Source organism: Dipodomys spectabilis, unplaced genomic scaffold (assembly GCF_019054845.1).
Source record: "Dipodomys spectabilis isolate Male_0828 unplaced genomic scaffold, ASM1905484v1 ptg000146l, whole genome shotgun sequence".
Lineage (NCBI taxonomy): Eukaryota > Metazoa > Chordata > Mammalia > Rodentia > Heteromyidae > Dipodomys > Dipodomys spectabilis.
The window spans coordinates 1,752,922-1,773,548 of record NW_024870823.1 but is presented as its reverse complement, the minus strand read 5'-3'; the positions used below and the strand labels follow the sequence as shown (position 1 = coordinate 1,773,548).

The window sequence follows — 20,627 nt, the reverse complement described above, 5'->3', positions numbered from 1 at the left end:
AGAAAGAGAAAAAAGACCTTGCTTTGGAAGACCCTTCGGCAGGCACACGGTTGGGCCCCTTTATCTCTTGTACCTGTCAGGTTTTCTTCTGGTTCTCCGAACTCCCAGGATTCTGTGGAGTTGCTGAGGATTGCTGGCCACAATATTTACTCTTCAAGATTCAGAGAGGCCATTTGGCAGAGTAACTGCTGTGTCCCTGGAACTCGAATGGCTTTCAGAACACTTGATTCTCACAGAAGTTTAGTGGAGGTACATATTATTAGTGCATATTAGTCCCATTTTTACACATAAGAAGCCAAGTTTAAGTGACATTCACAGGATCCCATCACTGATGTGTTTGAGCCATAATCTGAGCCTGGTGGTGACTTGTAGCCTGTGCCCTTTTCACTGTCCTTACCGGCAAGTAGTGAAGCAAGCCAAGGCCTGCACTCCATCCCTTCCCCACGGCTTCCACACTGCTCCTGTCTACCTTGCTCTCGTCTCCATTCTTTCATATTAACCTTTCTAATATTATTATTTTCCTCCTGAGCTGGCTTATTTATCACTTGGCCATGTCTCCTTATTAATGTAACTAGCACTTAAACATTATGCCTCCCCACTGCCTCGTTTGCCAGCACGGTGCTGAGCACTTATGAGCATGACAATTAGGCTGCACTCAAAGGGCCCATAACATCTGCATCTTCAGCCGCTTTCATAGGGAAACAGGACAGAGAGGAAGGGGTGTGAGATAGCGTATGGTATGTGCTGGTGGGAAGGGGACCAATGGGACAGGTTACAGGATGAAGCAGCACCAGGCATTTCTCCCTTGGCACTCATTTACCTCAAAATGACCTGCTTGTGACTTGGGGCTATGAGCCTCTAGGAAGGCCCTAAGAATGCTTCTCGAAAAGAAAAAAAAAAAAAGCAAACCCTTCTGTCTTATTTATATGACTAGCATCAGCAGCAGTAACTGCTGTGGCCACTTATTTATTGACATTTCTGTGTACCTTACATATATTTAGTCCCACCATGCCATAATCCAGCAAGCTAGATCTTGATTGTCTCAAGGAATCTGAGCTTCCCAAGACGTAACTGTTGAAGCTAACACAACTAGCAAGTAACAAGGTTAAAAAAAAGAAGCCTGAAAATGAAGGAAGACGGGTTGGGGTAAGGGTTAGTCGCCATCAGGAAAGGCCTCTCAGAGATGCTCTTGCATGGCCACCTTTTACTCCTTTCTTATACAGATGATAGTAAGTAGACTCTCTTTCATGCCCCTTTTGTATTTATCTTTGTGTGTGTGTGTGTGTGTGTGTGTGTGTGTGTGTGTGTACGTGATGTTTACATATCAGTAATGCTATAATAGGGGTTTTAATTGTCCTCAAAAGGTCTGTGTGGTCAAGACTTGGTCCTCAGCAAGTGTGCTATAGGAGGTGCTGTAAACACTAAGAGAACGTATTTAAGTGACTGGGGTGTGCCCTCAAAGGAACTGCTAAGACCCTTGTCCCATTCACAGGCTCTTATAATGACAGGCTGCCTTGCCACAAGTTTAAAAACAAGGAGCCAACAAATCATAGACTGTAACTTCTGAAGCCATAAGGCAAATAAACCTTTTCTCACTGTCATTTGATTGTGTCAGGTAACATGTAGTAACATGAAGCTGGACAATACAAGCATATTAGAAAAGAAATTATACCTCATAGCATTTACTTAACTAATCAATCCCCTATTGATAGAATTTAAGCACAATAAGAGTGAAGATGGCTGTAGATAAAAGGATGTCCTGCTATTCAGGCCTCTTCTAGACTTGCAATTATTACTTGCCTTCCCCAGGCTTCAGACATATCCAGATCTTAGCTTCTGAAGCTAGAATGGGGTGTGGGAGGCTAGGCTTATACCTCTTCTGGTTAGTCTTGTGGGGTTTTTTAACCTATTTATTTTTCTTAAAAAAACAACAACCCTGTTTTCTGGTTTTGGTTTGGTTTGGTTTAGGACTAATATGTTCTGGTCTTATTCTATATTCTTGTCTAGGTGTAATAACTGCGAAGCCACTAGCCACACATTTAATGGTCTGCTCCCTTGGTGAGGCTTTCTCTTTCTGTGGTGCTATTTACTTCTCCACAGCCTTCACCCCTAATCTTTTCTCCAGAGAAACCCCTGCCCTGTGCATTCCAGAGCTTGCTCTCCACCTTCTTATTTCCCTCATCATGGAGAACCTGAAAACAAAAACTATGGTGCTGTCACTCAGTCTCACACTGGAGTGACAAATACAGTGTTGTGACTATCAGGAACTATATATGGGGATGGCTAAAATGGTGATGTGGTTAGGTTGGTCTGCTGTGTTCTAGAAGATAATTGGGATCTTGGTTAAGGTAGGTTAGGTGAGAAGAGCTTAGCCAACAATAGGTCTGGATGGAGAATTTCTTCAGTGGTAGTTAGGGGAGGTTGTTAGGATGTAAGCCAATTAGCTGGGTCCCATCCTTGCCCTTACATGAAGCCTATAAAGACAGATTCTTTTCAGTCATAGGTAAACATAATGAAACTGAGAGCTGTTATATATGAAACTCTCTGTTGGAAGGTCTGATGTCTCTATTTTATCACTTAGTGTGGTTTTGCCTTCCTAACTAGGGTACTGTGCCACCCAGACCCTTTTCGTTGCTATGGCCACACACGTCTATAATTTTTCAAGGCCTGTGAGTTTTGGTGGCAGGGTTCACAGCCTGTAAAACAGAGGGCAAATCCTTGAAAGTCACAGTTCAAATCAGGGTAGTCACAGAAGTAGACATCAGATTAAGATGGCACATAGAATGTGCTTAATCAATATTCTCTAAACTGAACTGACCAGGGTCAATGAAAGCCCTCTGCAAAACCACGAGGGGGCCCATGTGCCCTCACTCACTGGAGATAATGGTCTTGGGAACAATTATCAGCCTAATTTCTTTCTACATCAATGTAGATTTGATGTCTGGTAATATATGTATTGTACCTTTAATGGCCTTTTAATGATGAAGAGGATCAAAAGCATTTTAGATCTGAACCTGCACCATTAGTCTCCATTCCAGAAATTCACTGTAATTACTGCAGCTGCTTCTTCAAGCCCTGCAAAAGCAACGAATCCTGTGAATGTATCTGCACAGTTAATCACAGTCAGCACAGAGCCAAGTCTGACGCAGGTTCCAGGAGGTGGTTGCTGAAGGTGGAGAAGGACGGAGAGAGGTGGTGGAGGGAGAGAGTGGGGAGAAAGAAGGGCTGAGTCATTCAGGACCTAGAGTGTCAGTGTCAAGCTCTCTTGGTGATCATCTTCTCTCTTCTCATACAAACTTCCAGACTTAAGAGTGAAATATGAGTTGCTGTCATAACATTAGTTTATGTATTGGGAACATAAAAGGTTATATTGGGAATGACTAAGGATGTCTGATAATTGTGCATTCGACCTCAGTTCATTGTAAGTGTTCACCAGAGGCAGAAGAGGATGACAGAGGATACCCAAGCTAGGTCAAGTAAGGGAATCTGAAGAGCCAGAGTTTGTACTGTGGTAGCACACAAGGAAAGATCCAAGGGAAAACAATATTTCTCAGGGATGGGAGATGCTCACATAGAATGGTTAATTTGAATTGTTTGCATCCTTGTCCTCGAAGCCATTGTCAGCCATTCTCTGTGCCCTGGAGGTTGACCTCTAAGAACTATAGCTTCTAGGCTCTCTTGTCCTATGACTTTCAATTGGCTTTAATCACAAGGGTTATTAACAGATTCCTGCTTTAGTGATATAATTCTGGCAGCGGATGCATCCTTGTACAATAGGGAGCAATTCCATAACTCCAGCTCTTAAGGGGCTTTGATAACATGATTTCCTCTCCTTGTCCCAGAACTAGGGGGTAGTATAGACTTCCTGTTATTGCCAGTCCCTGGGTGCCTCGATAGAATTAAGCTTCTCCATGGACTTTCTCTCTTCTCCATGGACTTTCTCTCTCTCTAAATATCTGTGTAAATAGTATCTTCATTAATTTCAAAATCCCATCTGGGAGGGCCTTTTACTTCCTGTGGGAATGATACAATGGGTGTGTAAGAGGCTCATGAATGCGCACTAATCCTATTCCCTTTCCTTGGACATACAGAAAGACTACTGACTATGAAATACTCCCCAGAGACTCAGGCATTAAAGGCTTAGTCTGTAGTAGGTGGTGCTATTTTTGGAGGTAGTGAAAACTTTAGGGGCCTAGCTGGAGAAGGACCCTAGAAGTGTACTTTTTAAGAATGTATCTTGTCCCTCCTCTGAGTCTCTATTTCCTGGCTGCCATGAGGTGAGCAAGCCTCTTGCATATCTTGTTGCTATGATACTCTACCTTACCTCATCCATTAAGCAATGGATCCAGTTACCTTGGTCTGAAACCTCAGAAACTATGAGCCAAAATAAATCTTCCCTCCTCGTAAGTTGTTTTTTGCAAGTATTTGTCATAGCCAAGACAAATCTAACTAATAGAACTGTATTTGCCATTCTTCTTTAGGGTTAGGTTGACGCTATGTTACAAAGTTCTGCCAAGGAGATGAGAAATGATGCTTCTATGTCTGCCCATAAAATACCTATGTCCATCTTCTTCCTCTTCCATATGGAAGAGGAAGGTGTGTGTGTGTGTGTGTGTGTGTGTGTGTGTGTGTGTGTGCGAGTCATATGTTTAAAGTTGGAAGAAGCTTGGGTCTCTGAGTCCATGGCTTGGAGAATTCCCCAATTGCATTTAAATCTGATACTAGAGAGAAATCTGCCTTTATTAGGCTAGGCCACTGAGATTCTGAGGGCGAGTGCTTTGTTATAGAGATTAGGGTTAATTGTCCTGACTAATGTAATGAAAGTGTTCAATGAAAGGTCACCTATAGCAATGGAGAATTCATGGAATAAATACAAGGAAGCGGGACAGCAAGCAAGTGAGTTTACTAAGAGCATATATTGCTTTGTGAAAAGAGCAAGGGATTTGGGTGTTAGAGATTATATCTAGGCTTTACTTCTGCCTCTGTCTTCTTACTTGTGAAATGGGAAAAATGCTTATCTTAGAAAGTTCTTTTGGAGGAAGATTATTTATTTATATATGATCATAGCAGGTAGTTGGTGAAAGTTCCTTTTTTGTCCTCTCAGCTGTGAATTCTAAACTTAGTGCTTCTGGACCCTGGTAAATAATTTCAGTTTTGGAAGATTTCAGTCTTCAAATGGTCTTTTCTAGTCTCTAGTGGCAGAAGAAGACAATTCACATTATCATGAGTGTCCTGGTAAATAGATTTGAATACTGACGGGGAAAGAAGAATTGGCCTTAAGTATTGAACTTGGACAGTACCTCTTTCATATCTCTGCCATCTAGAGCCACCCCTTGCTGAAATTTACATGTTACCCACTATGTCAAAACAAGCAAAATCAGAACTTTGGAATCTATTTCTGCCCTTACTTCATCAATGAACATGTCTTTTGCTACGGAAAAGGGATTCCCCAAGGAACATTGTTCTGCTTCAAAAGGACTTATTTTTCCATTCCTCTCTCGAGTGTTCAGTGCCAAGCATATGTGAGGATCACTTGTAGGCCCTGAAATAGCTACAAAGATAGATTAGACATATCCTGCACTGAAGAGCTTATGTTCTTGCAGAAGAGAAGGTAATTTAGCCTTATAAATAATTAAAAGGCAGACTGGGAAGAGATAAGCATGGAAGGTACAAAATGTCATGGAATTCTGAGGAAAAGAAACTGTTTCTAACTGAAAGAGATCAAGGGGATATTTGAATAAATCTTGAAGTTAGGGGCAGGATTTGAGCCTATGAAGTTAAATGGAGGCTCATATGTGGGAATGTGAGGCAAGTCCCTGGGGTAGTAGAAAGATAGAGATTGCTTTCTTTTTGTCTTTACCAGCTAAGCAAATGTTCTCAGACTCAAAGAGGAGTGTGTGTGTGTGTGTGTGTGTGTGTGTGTGTGTGTTACTAGAGATTGAACTTAGGTCTTTGTACTTGTTAGGCTCCGGCTCTACCACTTGAGCCACACCCTAATCCTCGTGCTTTTCAAGATAGACCCTCTTGGTTTTGCCTGTGCTATCATGGATAATGAACTTCCTACCTCTCCACCTCCTGAGTAAGTGAGATCATAGGTATTCCCTACCATGCCCAGTCCAAGGACTGCCCTAAAAACAAAACTGAGGTTCCTGATTAGAGATGGATCAACAATTCTCTGTGTAAGATGATACTCCTTTGTGAGGAGGGCTGTGGGTACAAGGTACTCAGAAGACTTGTCATTCTTTCTGTGTATTCTCATCCCCACAGAGGCCCACCAAGAATATTGCCTCAGTCACATGCCTAGAAAGAAACTCCACCCCCTAAAGTGACTCCAACCATCAAGAACTGCTAGCCTCCCTTCCAGTCCAGCTTAATGGCACAAAAGACCCTGGTTTCCCATTAAGCTAATGAGATGGCCAAGAAGGACATGGGACCCTGAGAAACAGGCCTTGTAAGAAGCATTACAGGAAGCCTGTGGGAATTAAACTTTATTCTGTGTGCCTTTGCTTTGACCTCAATTTTACAGTCTCAGTCTTTCTCAGGGCCTTTCTCTACCTTCTTGAAAAGCTGTACAATGAGGTTATCCTTCATCGCTGAGACCATCTTCCCATCATTTGTGTTAGGAAGGTGACATATTTCCCTTTCCTCCTAAAGGTCAAGCCAATTTACTCTGTGTGAGGGAGTCTAGTGTGCTTGTCACGCATGGCAGTCAGGTCTTGATCGATGTCAAGTGGCTACAGTGGCTCGAAGGCAGCACCCGTCTCTTCTAGGTAAGCAGCCAGGGTGCTTGATGGCTTTGTGCTGAGAGATGGAGTCAAGTGCAAGTTCAGAGGTCTGTGGTAATAGCTGCCCCTCCATAAACCCTGCCGATTATCAGTTTGCTGCAGTCAGTCCCATCCTTCCAGGCCTCAGTTCCCCTGTTAACCTCCAATGTCACTTGCAAGCAACCCTGTCTCATTAGCAGCAATTCTCCCAGGCAGACTCAGGAGCTGCCCTCAGATTGGCGTTTTCTGCAATGTAGAGGGCCATCATTTTGGAGAGGGCTTATTGGTCTGCAGCAGAGAACAGGGATCCCTTTCTCTGTGTGTGTGTGTGCATGTGAGCACACACACACACACACACACACACACACACACACACACACACACACATGTGCGTGTCCTAATTACTCTTCCCAATTAAGATCTTGGCTCTTAGCTAGGTGCCAATGGCTCATGCCTATAATACTAGCTACTCAGAAGGCTGAGATCTGAGGATCATGGGTCAAAGCCAGCCTTGGCAGACAAATCTAAGAAGCTCTTAACTTCAATTAACCATCCAAAAGCCAAAGTGAAGGTGTAGCTCAAGTGACAGAGCCCCAGCTTTGGGTGAAAAAAACCAAGTGAGACAGCACAAGGCCCTGAGTTCAAGCCCTGGTGTCAGTACCAGTGCATGCACACATGCACACACATACACATTTTACCCATATTATTATTATTATTATTATTATTGGTATCTGTCATGGGGCTTGAACTCAGGGCCTGGGCACTCTTCTGTGCTTTTTTGTTCAAGGCTAGAGCTCTACCACTTGAAACACAGCTCCACTTCTGGCTTTTTTGGGTTTAATTGGAGATAAAAGAGTCTCATGGACTTTCCTGCTGGTCTTGAACCATGAACCTCAGCTCTCAGCTTCTTTTTTTTTTTTTTTTTGTCAGTTGTGGAGCCTGATCTCTGGGCCTGGGCACTGTCCCTCAGCTCAAAGCTCAAAGCTAGCACTCTACCACTTGAGCCACAGTGCCACTTCCAGCTTTTTCTGCTTATGTGGTGCTGAGGAATCAAACCCATGAATGCAAGGCAAGCGCTCTACCACTGAGCCACCTTCCCATCCCCAAGCTCTCAGCTTCTTGAGCAGCTAGGACTACAGTCATGAGCCATTGGCATCTGGCTGTCACATTGATGGTTTAAAACATGAATTGATTAGTGTTGGCAAACACTATATGAACGAAAATAATAGTACCCTCTTACTACCAGAAGACTCATCCCTCTGTTTCTCCAACCCATCTCTTGAAGAAAAAATCACATAGCCCAGAATGTCAATAAAAATGGAGTTCAGAGTTCTTCGGTATGGTCTCATTTTTTAGATGAGAGAACAAGGTACAGAGAGCGAAGGTGACTTAAGCACTAGAGAACATGATTCCTAGTGATTCTGTTCCTTCTTCTCTATGGCTGGGAAGAGTTTGATGATGTACATACTCCTCTGCCTTTGGGGTCTGACTCCCTCATCAAAACAAAGAGAGATGTTAAAAAAAAAAAAGTGAACTGTTTCCATTTTAGAGTCTCATGTGAAGGAAGTCCTCTCGGGCTTCATAATCTCCTCTCCCCTTAGCTCCTCAGAGGTTCTAGGCATCTATTTCAACACATACTGGATCCTGCTGTCTGAGAATCACAGCTTGTATTTGCTTTTTTTTGCCCATGCTGATGGAGAACCCAGGCACTGCTGATTGGAGGGGAGCAAGACACATGACCCTCAGTAATTTCATTCATAGGTTGAGCATCTGCCAATGGCATGGCCAAATGGAGAGATAGAGAAATTGTGGTTCAGGGTGATGGGTGCTAGACCTAGAAGGGAGCACAGATCTGGATAATAGAATGATTTTATTGGGTCCTGTGCAGGAAGAATAAGCAGAAAAGGATGATTGTTTTTTAAAGAAGAGGGTGGACTCAATGTAGACAAACATGGATATGAGCAACCATGTTGCTCAAGAGAAAAAGAGCCTCAGCTCTTTGTGACTTGTGGAATTCAAGGTTCTGCTGAACTTCCTTTCCTCACTCTGGCTGCTGCAGATTTCATTTCTCTGCTAGCCTTTATTTGCATTGGCTTTATTCCCTTATAACCACACTTCCCTAATCAGAATGTTATCTTGTGCAGTCCACATTTTGAGTCTTGTTCTTCAAACCAGGAACAAACGCTCAAAGGTCAGAGATTAATGCCTATCCTTTGCAAAATCTTTCCAGGTAATTTGTACATATGACAGCTGTTGAAAGGTTGGGCTGGAAGGCTTTCTGGAAATGCAGTTCTATAAACCCTTTTAAACATTTACATCAATTGGCCTCAAGGAAGCCTTTTTGAACTGTCCAACATAAAGCTACTCAATGCTGCCATTGTAATTTTTAAGGAAAATAAATTCCAGTCTGTAAATGCAGCTCCCATTTCCCCAGACTTGGCCAGCTGGCAGGTGGAGACAGGCTACGAGGGTCTGCAACAGCAGACGTCACAGCCCTCCTGGAGAGCTTCAGGTCCTGAAAAAATAGTACAAGAGACTCTCTGAGAGCTTTGGTCTCTTTCTGGGGAGTTCACATTCTACAGTGATGACTTAAGTTTTTTTCCCTTCTTCTGGAGCTGTTATTTCTCATTTTCTCCAGCTGGACTTTAGCCCAGGCTATGATGAACCTTACTTCCTTTCCAATAGTTGTCAGGTGCTCACTGAATTGGGAGAAAGGCAGCATTGAGCTGCCAAGTGTTAGAAGTAACCACCGAGGCCTGAGGAAAGTTTCTACAGAAGCCTTGGGTGAAGCTGCACTAGACACCTAGGGATGTGACTCTGTGAAGAGCTGGCCAGAGACAGACATTGACCGCAGCTCCTTCCAGAGACTACAGTGTTGACGGTGTGTGAGGCCTGCCCTCCTCCATGGCCAGGACTACCCATAAAGTCTTGGTAATTGCCTCTGGGCAAGGCTTAATAAATTACACGTGTTTTATTTTTTAATTTTTTATTGTGATTAAGTGATTCCATAAATTTCACAAATTTCATCCTATTATGAGATAGTGATAGTTAAAGTCACAGACACATTCTAACCTTCATGAGGCAAAGTGTCATTATCATGGTCTATAAAGTTTGTGAATTCTATGCGCTTTGACAATACAACTGTTTCTTCCACATCAGGTGATGTGTACCCTTTCTTTCCTTTTGCTTAAAGTAAGCTGTTCCTCTTTCCCTCTCATTCCCTCCCTCCCATCGCTGCCCTTGAGTTGCTTAGTTCATTTTCATCAATGTCCAGTGCAGCTGATGGGTCCCGCTGTTGTATGTTTTCTCCTGTTTCCCTCGGAGGAGGAGTCCTCTGTCCTCAGATGTGTGATGTGCATGTATGTGTGTGTGTGTGTGTGTGTGTGTGTGTGTGTGTGATCAGCAGCATGGAGTCATTTGGTAATGATATGGCAAGATGAGTTAGAGGTCCTTTGTTTCTGGAGTCTTGTTTACTTTGTCCTATCTCCTTATGGTTTAGATTTAACATCCACATATCAGGGGACCATGTGCCATTTGTCTCTCTGCTCTTGCTTACCTCACTCAGAAAGATTTTTTCTAGTTCCATCCATTTCCCTGCAAATGCCATTATTTTGTCCTTTCTAATGGTTGCATAATATTCCATTGTATATAGGTACCACAATTTTTGGATCTATTCAACTGCCGTGGGGCATTTGGGTTGTTTCCATATCTTGGCTACAGTGAACATGGAGGTGCATGTGTCCTTATATCCTGGTTCTTGTTGCTCAGGATAGACACCTAGGTGTGGTATGGCTGGGTCGTAGGGGAGATCTATATTTAGCTTTCTGAGGTACCTCCAGACTGCTTTCCAAAGTGATTGTATTAGTATACATTCCTACCAGCAGTGCAGTAAGGTTCCTGTTTCTCTGCATCTCCTCCAGCATTTGTTGTTGGCTGAATTTAGGATACGGGCCATTCTGACTGGGGAAAGGTGGTATCGCAGGGTTGTTTTTATTTGCATTTCCTTTACAGCCAGGGATGGTGAACATTTCCTCATGTGTTTCTTTGCCTTTTTTACCTCTTCTTCTGAGAAATCTCTCTTTAGTTCCCTTGCCCATTTAGTAATTGGTTTGTTAGGTTTGGGAGGGATTAGTTTCTTGAGTTCCCTATATATACTGGGTATTAGGCCCTTGTCTGATGTATCGCTGGCAAATACTTTTTCCCAATTAGTTGGCTGTCTTTCTAGTTTGGTTGCTATGTCTTTAGCTGGGCAGAAAATTTTTATTTTGTCGAGTCTCTCTCCAATTTGTTGTGGCCCTGGGGACTCTGTTCAGGAAGTTCCTGCCTGTGCCTATAAGTTCAAATGTTTCTCCTACTCTGTCCTGCAGTAGTTTCAGAGATTCAGGTTTGATGTTAAGGTCTTTAATTCATTTTGAATTGATGTTAGTGCATGGTGACAGGCTGGGGTCCACTTTTAGTTTTCTGCATGTGGCTGACCAGTTTTCCCAGCATCAGTACTTGAAGAGACTCTGCTTCTTCCACTATATGTCTTTGGCTCCTTTTTCAAATATCAGCTGACTGTAAACTACACAGGTTTTAAAGGAAAGGAGAACACATCCCAAGTGTGTCTCTTTAACACAAGAGGGCAATTAGGCAGCCAAAGCAGCAAAAGCTCCCACCTCTGGGTTTGCCTAAAAACAATACTATCCCTTCTTCCTTCTGAACCAGGAAAGATGAAAATTATGACTGGAGACAACTTCAGACTTTTATTAACCTAGAGACAGACCCACAGGAATCCACACAAAAAAATGCGACTAGCTCACCTTTCTCTACTATTAATGTCATATATACATATATATATGTATACATATATGACACCTGTGTATGACATATATCACATGTGTATATACATGTATATATCTGTATACATGTATATACATATGCTTTGCCAGTCACCCTTGGAGACTGAAACCACTTTCCTTTGTCCTGTTACCACATGTGTATATACAGATATATATATATATATATATATATACATACATACATACATGTATATACACATACCTATATATAGACATATATATATCTGTATACATGTATATAGACATACTTATGCTTTGCCAGTTACCCTTGGAGACTGAAACCACTTTCCTTTGTCCTGTCACCTCTTTGTAGACTTAAGGTGTAGGAAAACTGCTCCCCATCTTCCTGCTTACTTATTTCCCTTCCCCATCATACCTTTCACCCTTTTAAGCTGACCCACCCTTATGGACTGTGTTTATTACTTATCATTGAAGAGCAAATAACTCCTAAGCTTAAACAGCAAACATTATCTCACAGTTTCTGGGGTTCAGGAACAGAAGGGCAATGTTGCTGGGTGCCTGTGGATCAAGGTGTGTCATAAAGTTCAAGGGTGACAGGCCAGGTGCAAGATCATGCCTATGGGCAGGGCCCCTATCAAGCTCATTCAAGCTGTTGGTGGTATCTGGCTTCCCTCAACTTCCTCCTCTGAGAGTCTCTCCTTGGGACATCTTACAGCATAGCAAGTAGCTTCCTCAGAACTAGTGAGAGAGAATATAGGAGCATGAACACCCAGGACAAAAGCTGCAGTCTTTCTGTAACCAACCAAGGGTGTGACACCCCCTACTGTCCAGTGTTGTGGGCGGGGATTCTTGAGTGGGAAGACCACGAGTTAGGGATCACTGGAGCTGAGAGCTGCCCACCAAGCTGGGGCCCAGCCAACACTTCACCCTCTCCTTACCATATCTTATCACAGTCTGAAACCTGTTTCTCCACACAGAGGATTTCATTCAACTCTGCTCTGTACAATTGGTGTGTTGTGCATGTTTTAGAGGCTTCTCTCCTAACAGAGTCCTAAGTCTAACCTCCCTTACTTCCTTTATGGTCTCCATTCATCATCTCAGATCCTGAGTTACAATCAACTTTTGTTGGTTATGATCAACCTTTAACTTATTTAAATCTTTTTGTTTCATTCCATTCAGCTTTCTGAGGCTCTGGGATGTCTATGGAAACCTTTCTATTCACAGCTGTTCCCTCCTGAGGATCTGGTCCTGAGTGGATGGATGGTCCTTGCAGGATTACTTTTTTCGCTGCAGAACTGTCTCGTGATGCCTTCAACACGATTCAGCTATTGAGAGAGCCAGGGGGTGATTTGGAGGTCTTTAAGAACTGAGAATAAAAGGAGCTAGCAGTTTACATTGAGTATCTCACTACATCTTCTAAAAAAATACAGGGTGGCATTTACTGCTCCTATTTTGCCAATATGAACTGCAAGGAGCCAAGCTGAAGCCTAAACCCAGACCTCAGAATTTCCCTTTCTCCCATCCTCTGCCTCAGAATCCTTCCTTCCTTGCTTCCTTCCTTCCTCCCTCCCTTCTTTCCTCCATCCTTCCCTCCTTCCTTCTTTCTTTCTTTCCTTTCTTCCTTCCTTCCTTCCTTCCTTCCTTCCTTCCTTCCTTCCTTCCTTCCTTCCTTTCTTTCTTGGTCCGGTTGTGGGGCCTGAACTCTGGGCCTGGGCACTGTCCCTCAGCTCTTCAGCTCAAGGCTAACGCTCTACCACTTGAGCCACAGCGCCACTTCTGGCTTTTTTCTTTTTTCTTTTTTGTTTATGTGGTGCTGAGGAATCGAACCCAGGGCCTCAGGCATGCAAGGCAAGCGCTCTTCCACTGAGCCATCTTCCCAGCCCTCTTTCTTTCTTTCCCTTTCTTCCTCTTCTGCATCCATTCTTTAATGATTATCTGTTGGAAACATATAAACACATAAAGTAGCAAAAAAATTCTCTAACAGAATCAGGTTTCTTAGTGTGACCAATTTCCCCACAAACCAGGGTCCTTTCTACTGGAGCTGCTTGATGCTCCCCTCCCCCATGTGTTCTGTTCACCAACAGTGTCCTGATGAGAGACACTCATATGAGGGATGGCCAAAGGGCTTCCACCCTTATTCCCAAAGGTCAGGAAGAACATTAAACTCATCCGGCCAGGGCTCCTGACTCCTTAGCAAGCATGAAGGAGTTGGGAAGGGGGAACCTGGAGCACATGAGGTGTTTCACAATCTTCTGCTCCCAAAGCCCTAACACTCCAGGGTAAAAGCATGGCTTATAAAGCAGGTAGACCTTTATCACAGAGATTTGCTGCCCCTTTTCTGAGGGCCTTAACCCCCAAACTGGGACTGTAATGCTGCAGGGGATATTGACCAGACTGAGAGTCACAGAAAGCGTGAGCATAGCAGGTGAACGGGCTCAGGTGGAAAGACCTGCTTTTAAAGTTGGCTGTCGGCTGGCATCTAAGACTGGGCTTTGGGAATATTGACAAATGACTTACAGTGTCTAAACCATATGAACAATGAAGCTAATGACAAACACTGGTGTCCTTCTGGGAATCTGGCCTTTGAATAAATGCTAGACTAAGGGTGCCTGTGTGACCAGCCCCAGCGAAAATCCTTGGCATTGGGTCTATAAGAAGTTTCTCTGGTATCATCATAATATACATGCTGCCCCAATTTGTGGCTGGAAGAATTAAGCATGTCTTGTGTGACACCACAGGGAAAGGATGCATGGAAGCTCCTGCCTGCTTTCTGTTTGCTTTTTTTTTTTTTTTTGAGGAAGGACAGTTTTATTATTTTCATGTACAGAGAAATCAACATTGCACACTTAGCCCAGCTTAGTGGCCAGCTCCTTAGCCTTTGCCTTTTCCAGCTTGGCAATTTGAGCCACAGATTTTGGACCCAGGACATTGCCTCCCCAGTGACAATGGATCCCATCATATCTGTCATTGTAATTGGTCCTAGTAGCCTCTGCCAGCTTTACCAGAGATCCTTTGTCTTCCGAGTTAACCTGAGTGAAGGCAACGGTGGTGCATGTTTTCCTGTGGGTGAGGTGCCCCAGCCTGGCCTTCCCCTTGATGCAGTAGGGAACACCCATCTTGCCACACAGGGCAGGCAGGAATACAACCAGCTCCATAGGGTCCACATCATGTACAATCACCACAAGCTGAGCCTTCTTCTTCTTCACCAAGACAGTAACAGTGTTAACCCCTGCTCGAAGGACTGGAGGTCTCTCAGTGGGACATCTCCTTTGCCAGCAGCTTTCTTCTCAACTCAGGCCAACAGTCTCTGCTTCTTCTGCTTTGTCTCTGGCCTGTACGTGTGGGCCAGTTTAAGTAATAATGTAGCTGTCTGGCAGGCCAAGGCTTGGGTAAACTAGTTAATTGCAGGAGGCACTTTCAGCTGCTTGTAGAGGATTGCCCTATGCTGCTGCAGCCGGATACAGCAGATTTGACAAAATGGGTAAGGTCCCTTTTGGGCTGGATGTCCTGCCACTGCCAAAGTTTTTAGGCCTTTTTTCAAACAGTGGAGTTACCACCTTCTTGGCCTCCTGCTTCTTCACAACAGCAGGGGCTGGGGCCACCTTCTTACCCCTGGCCTCCTTTCCTTTGAGCATCTTTGGTGGCTAGAGAGCTAAGCTTGCTAATCTTACTTTGTATCTCTTCTGGGGAGTAGAGTTGTGGCTCAAGAAGTAGAGCCAGGCCTTTAATGATAAAGCCAAGTGAGAGTGTGAGGCCTTGAGTTCAAGCCCCAGTAACGCACATGTTATGCACACACACACACACACACACACACAATCACTGTATCCCTTCTGTAGTAGACTTTAACCAGTACTAGTACTGAATCCTCCCAGCATTGAGCCTGGGGTGGTCTTGGAGACCCTTTGAAAAAGTAGAGAAGGAAGATTGGGGGATGAGAATTATGCAGCCAGATGTTTGCAAGTCCTCTTCACAATGGGCCTTGTTTCCCGCCCCCCCATGGATTCCCCTCCCACTGATGGTCTACTGAGTGGATCATTTATTCAAAATAAATGCTTGTGAGTGTCTCTGTGAGTCCATCTAGCTTGAACTCTGATCTAGGAAAATCAGACCAGAGCTTATTAATATGAAGAAATCATAAATTAAATTACTAAAATGATAATAAAATACCGATAAGTACTCTACTTACTGCTCTTCTCTTCTGTACAATACTCAGAGCGGTAACCTTTTCTCTAAGGCTGTAGATGGATTTCCAGATTTGCCTGGTGGAGATGACTCAACAGCAAGAGTATGTTTGCCAGGGATACAAAAGTCAGGGTTACTAGCGATTGTCTAACGTTCCCGGGACCTAGGCCTCACACTCCAGTAAGTCCTGGCTGTGACCTACCCCCGCCACCCCCCCCCCCCCGCCCCAGCTCTTGGAATATTGGGAATATTGTGAAGTTTCTTCTCAAAGTGTAGGGGGTGGGGACAAAGATGGACACAGGGTCAGATCCTACGCACAGTGGAAGTCTTTAAAAAAAAAACTTTGGATTTTCTGGGTGCGAGTGGCTCAAGCCTATAATCCTAGCTACTCAGGAGGCGCTGAGGATAGTGGCTCAAAGCGAGACTAGGCAGGAAAGTCCATGAAACTCTTATCTCGAACCACAAAAAAGCAGGAAATGGAGCTGTGGTTCAAGTGGTAGAGCATTATTATCTGGGAATGGGGAGGTGCTCAGGTACAGCAACCAAGCCCTGAGGTCAAACCCCAGAATTTGCAATAACAGAAAAAGGAAAAGGAAAAAAAGACTTAGAATTTATGCTGGCAATTGAGGGTAACTCCTGAACTCCCAGCTTTGGGGAGGCAGAAATGGGAGGGTTACAGTCTAAAGCCAGCCTGGGTTGAGGCATGACTCAAGTGGTAGAACACTTGCCTAGCGAGCTCAAAGCCCTGAGTTCAATACCCAGTACCACAAAAGCAACATAATAGTTGGAATTTCAACTTGGACACAGAAGGACTGGGAAACTGGGGGACTTTTGACAGAGGATTGAGATGGAGAATTTCTTTCTCAGTTCAAAGACTATACCAGAGGAAAGTGTGGATGTGCCAGTTCATTCCTGAAGTATAGGGCCACTTTGGGGGAATTGGTGCTGCACCTTTGTTGCCTTTTATTACTGTTTCTGAGAGCTGTGAGCCTTTGTGTTATTGTCAGAGATCCCCCACGGCTTGGTCCTTCCACCCTCCTTCCTTGGTCTTTAAGGAATAGATGTCCAATCTGTGATGAAAAACAAGGATACTTGTGTTCTTCTCTGTTATATTGCCACTCAAATGAAGTCACCTAGGAGATGGACCTATGATTTGCATCTAGGAGAAATCGACTTTTGAGTTTTTAGCTAGAACTGTTGGGCAGCAAATCAACAGGAACGCTATTCCCAATTCTCCATTCCCAGAGAGGCAGAGAGCTCCACCCCAGGCAGCAGCTGTGCGACCCTGACTGACTTCAGGCACCTCAGCTGCTCAGACATTGACCTTTTCCTGCCCTCGGAGGTCATATGTAGAATGGCCAACTAATTGCAGCTTTGCAGAATCCTAACCATTAAAACAAGTCAAACATGGTGATGGAAAAATCTTTTAAGAGGTTAAAGATAAAGTCAATATTTCCAAGAAGATCTTCCTTTCTAATACAAAACAGCTTTCCCAGCTTAATATCATTTCCTAAATATTTTATGGTATGTCTACTATGTTTCTGGCCCCATACTAAACACTTGGTATATGTTATTTCATTCTCACAAGAAGCTTTTTTTTAGAATAAGAAATTATTACCTCGATGTAATACGGAACTGTAGGTGTCAGTTTGATGGGGTTATAGGATGCCCAGATTGTTGGTTAACTTCTTTCTGTGAAGTTATGTCTGTGAGGGCATTTCTGATTGAGATCTACATGTGAGTTGGTAGACTGAAGATAGCAAATTGTCCTCCGTATGTTGGTGAGCCTCGTTCAGTACATTAAAGGCCCGAATAGAACTAAAAGCTCAGTGAGAAAGAATTTTCTTTCTTGGTTGTTTGAGAGCTGAGATTTTGGTCTTTTGTCTTCAGACTTGGACATAGATGGAGCTGACATTGGCTCTTGGGGTTCTTGGGCTTTAGGACTTGGACTGGAGTTACACAGTGGCCTTCCTGGGTCTCTAGCCTGCTGACTGCAGATTTGAGAACATCTCGGTCTCCACAACCACAAGACCACTTCTGTATAGCCAACACCTCCTTTTCTCTTTCTTTCTTTCTCTCTCTCTTCTCTCTCTCATTCTCCCCCTCTCTTTTCTTTTCTCTCTCTTCTGTCTCCTTTCTCTCTCTCTCACATACACACCTTGAAGTCTGATATTTGATCTTCCTAATATATAGTGCATTTAATCTTTCCCTTTACTTGTTTTCCTGCCCAGCTCCCTGTAAACACTGGGTAATAGCACATATCGTTTTCTTACTGTTGGAAGGAAGAGAAAAAGTATAAAGGAGTGAGAAAAACAAAACAGAACAAAACCCCAACAAACAAAACATTGTGTTCTTTGAGAAGTACAGCAAGACAAAAATTCAGCAGGTGCTTCTCCAGACTTTTCCTTCCAGCTTTGAAACCAAGTCTCTCCCTTCTGAGTGTGATATGGGGATAGACTCCTGGGGGGTAATTTGTGTTCTAAGTCTTGACACATCAACAGATGAGATAGACGGCTTGCTGAACACAAAAAGGGCTGGTCTGTTAGAGGTACCCAAGTGTGATTCCCATAGTAATGTTCCCTTCCCTGGCATTAGCACAGCTTATGAGTAACCTTGTGCTGACAAACTCTCCACAGAGCCTCCCTTCTGCCTCCCAGGCCATGGAGCCCCCAGGAGGGTGAGACCAAGGTGAACATTCCAGCTGAAATGACAAAACAGACAGGCTGCAGTTACAGGAGAAATGCATTCCAGTAGTTCTCAATATGGCTGCATGCTCTGCAAATGTCATGATAACAGATATGCAATATATAATGTTATATATAATAAGCTAGAACATCAGAAAAGTTGAGAACCAAATTCATTTCCCTACCCTCCCCAGCCTGCTATGTACATTAATTTGTTTGGTCCATTGTCCTCATTAGCATAATCTTACTGCTTCCAGGGATTCATGTCAGGAAGACAAAAATTGCAGAGACTTTACTGTTCATGGCTAATTTTTTTGTGCATGTCAGTGTGGCCAGGTTATGGTACTTCGTTGTTTGTTTAAACATCAGCCTGGATATCCCCATAAAGGTACATTTTAGATGTGCAGACACATTCTCTGGCATCACTGGGGAGCACAAACGAGATGAAAATGGTTTGGAAAAATGGGTATTGTAAATTTTCCATTGTCACATTTGGGGGGCTGGACTTATTCTTATGCCATCTTCAATTTCTTCTCTGGGAGAAATTTCTCAAAGCAATAGCAGATTGAGTTGTTGGGACTGAGCCTTGTCATTAGAAAAGGAAATTACAGTACTACTTTGCTCTTCATTATTGTGCTTCCATTAAGCCATTTAGAAATTTTGCTTATTAAAGAGGCCTCTCATCTCTGCTTACAGCAAGTGATAGGGCTAAGTTACTTTCTCCTTCCACAGTGCTGCTTTCTCCAGCTTTCTTCCTCTTTCATCCTTTCAGAAAGAACTGGGATCTTACTTCATATGCATTGCATCTAACAGAATTTCTGCAGTGCTTAAAAAACCTTGATGTGGCCAACTTTTAGGAACAACCGAAATAATGTGTGGATGACTGATGGGAACTTTCAAATGATTTAAATGAGATAACTATGAGTTACATCTGTCCATGATGCTGCCCTTAGTGGCATTGATATCTGCTCCCTTTTGTATGCTAACATTTTTGAGGAAGAGTCAGAAGATGGAAATGGGAGGGCCTAAATCAAGGAAGAGTACTGTTGTAGTGTCTATCTGGAATGTTCCCAGAAGCTCATGTATTAAAGGCTTAGTCACCAGCCTAAGGTTCTGTCGGGAGGTGGTGGAGCCTTAGGGAGGTGGGGCCTAGTAGAGGAAGTTAGGTTAAAAGGGGTGTGTCTTTGAAAGAGATATTGAGATCCTGTCACCTTCCTGTCTGTCGCTTTGCTTCTCAGCTGCCATGAGGTAAATTGGTCTCTGACGCCTTGTGCTTTAGCCATGATATGTGGTGTAGCAATAGGGCCAGAGCAAGGGACAAGAAAGTGTGGGCTGAAATTTTTGAAACCATGAATTAAAATAAACCTTTCTTCTTTTTAAGTTGATTATCTCACATATTTGTTACAGTAATAAAAAACTGACTGGTACACATTCATTGAGCTTCTAGTTAAAGAAAAATTAGATCACAATGTTTAAATAAATTGGGATTGTTTTAAAAATATTTTTATTGTTTTTATAAAGATGATGTACAGAGGGGTTACAGTTACAAAAGTCAGGTAAAGAGTACATTTCTTTCTGGGCAATGTCTCTCTCCCAGTTTTTCTCTACCATCCCTATCCACAAGTTGTTTTAGTTCATTTTCAACATAGTGCCCAGTGAGTATGACTGCTGCATTTGTTCACCCTCTGTCCCAACATTTCTGTGCCTCCCCTTACACTCCCAGAGACAGATAAATGAACAAATAGAACAGAAAGAAAACAAAAATGGCAAAAAAGAAAAATCCTCTTCTTTCTTTCATTTCCTGGAGTTCATATTGATATATATTATTTTGTATGATCAGATAATAGAGATAGTTTCACTCTCACACAAGAAGATAGTCCGTTTTGGTGTTTCCTCAGAGGTTCAACGATGCCAGGGTAGAGATCCTAGGCACTTCTCACACTTGGTTGCCATATGGCTGCTATAGCTCACGCCATCACAACTTCATTCAAGGAGCAAAATGAACAAAAATGTCACATGTTTTTAAAGTTAGAAACATAAAATCTTCCAGGAGGCTCTATAGTATCACTGGCCAGTGATACTACATGCAAGGCATGTTGAGGAAGAATTTAGATAGCCACCTGGGAACTTTGCAGGAAAGGCATCAGGTGAATGAGGAAAGTGTGTTGGTTCCACAATCCCCACAGTTTAGGGGT

At 43.2% G+C, this 20,627-nt stretch overlaps 1 pseudogene; it reads right to left on the bottom strand.

Moving 5' to 3' along the window:
• Positions 1-14,356: 14,356 nt before the first annotated feature.
• On the bottom strand, positions 14,357-15,201 carry LOC122117986 (annotated as a pseudogene).
• Positions 15,202-20,627: the final 5,426 nt, after the last annotated feature.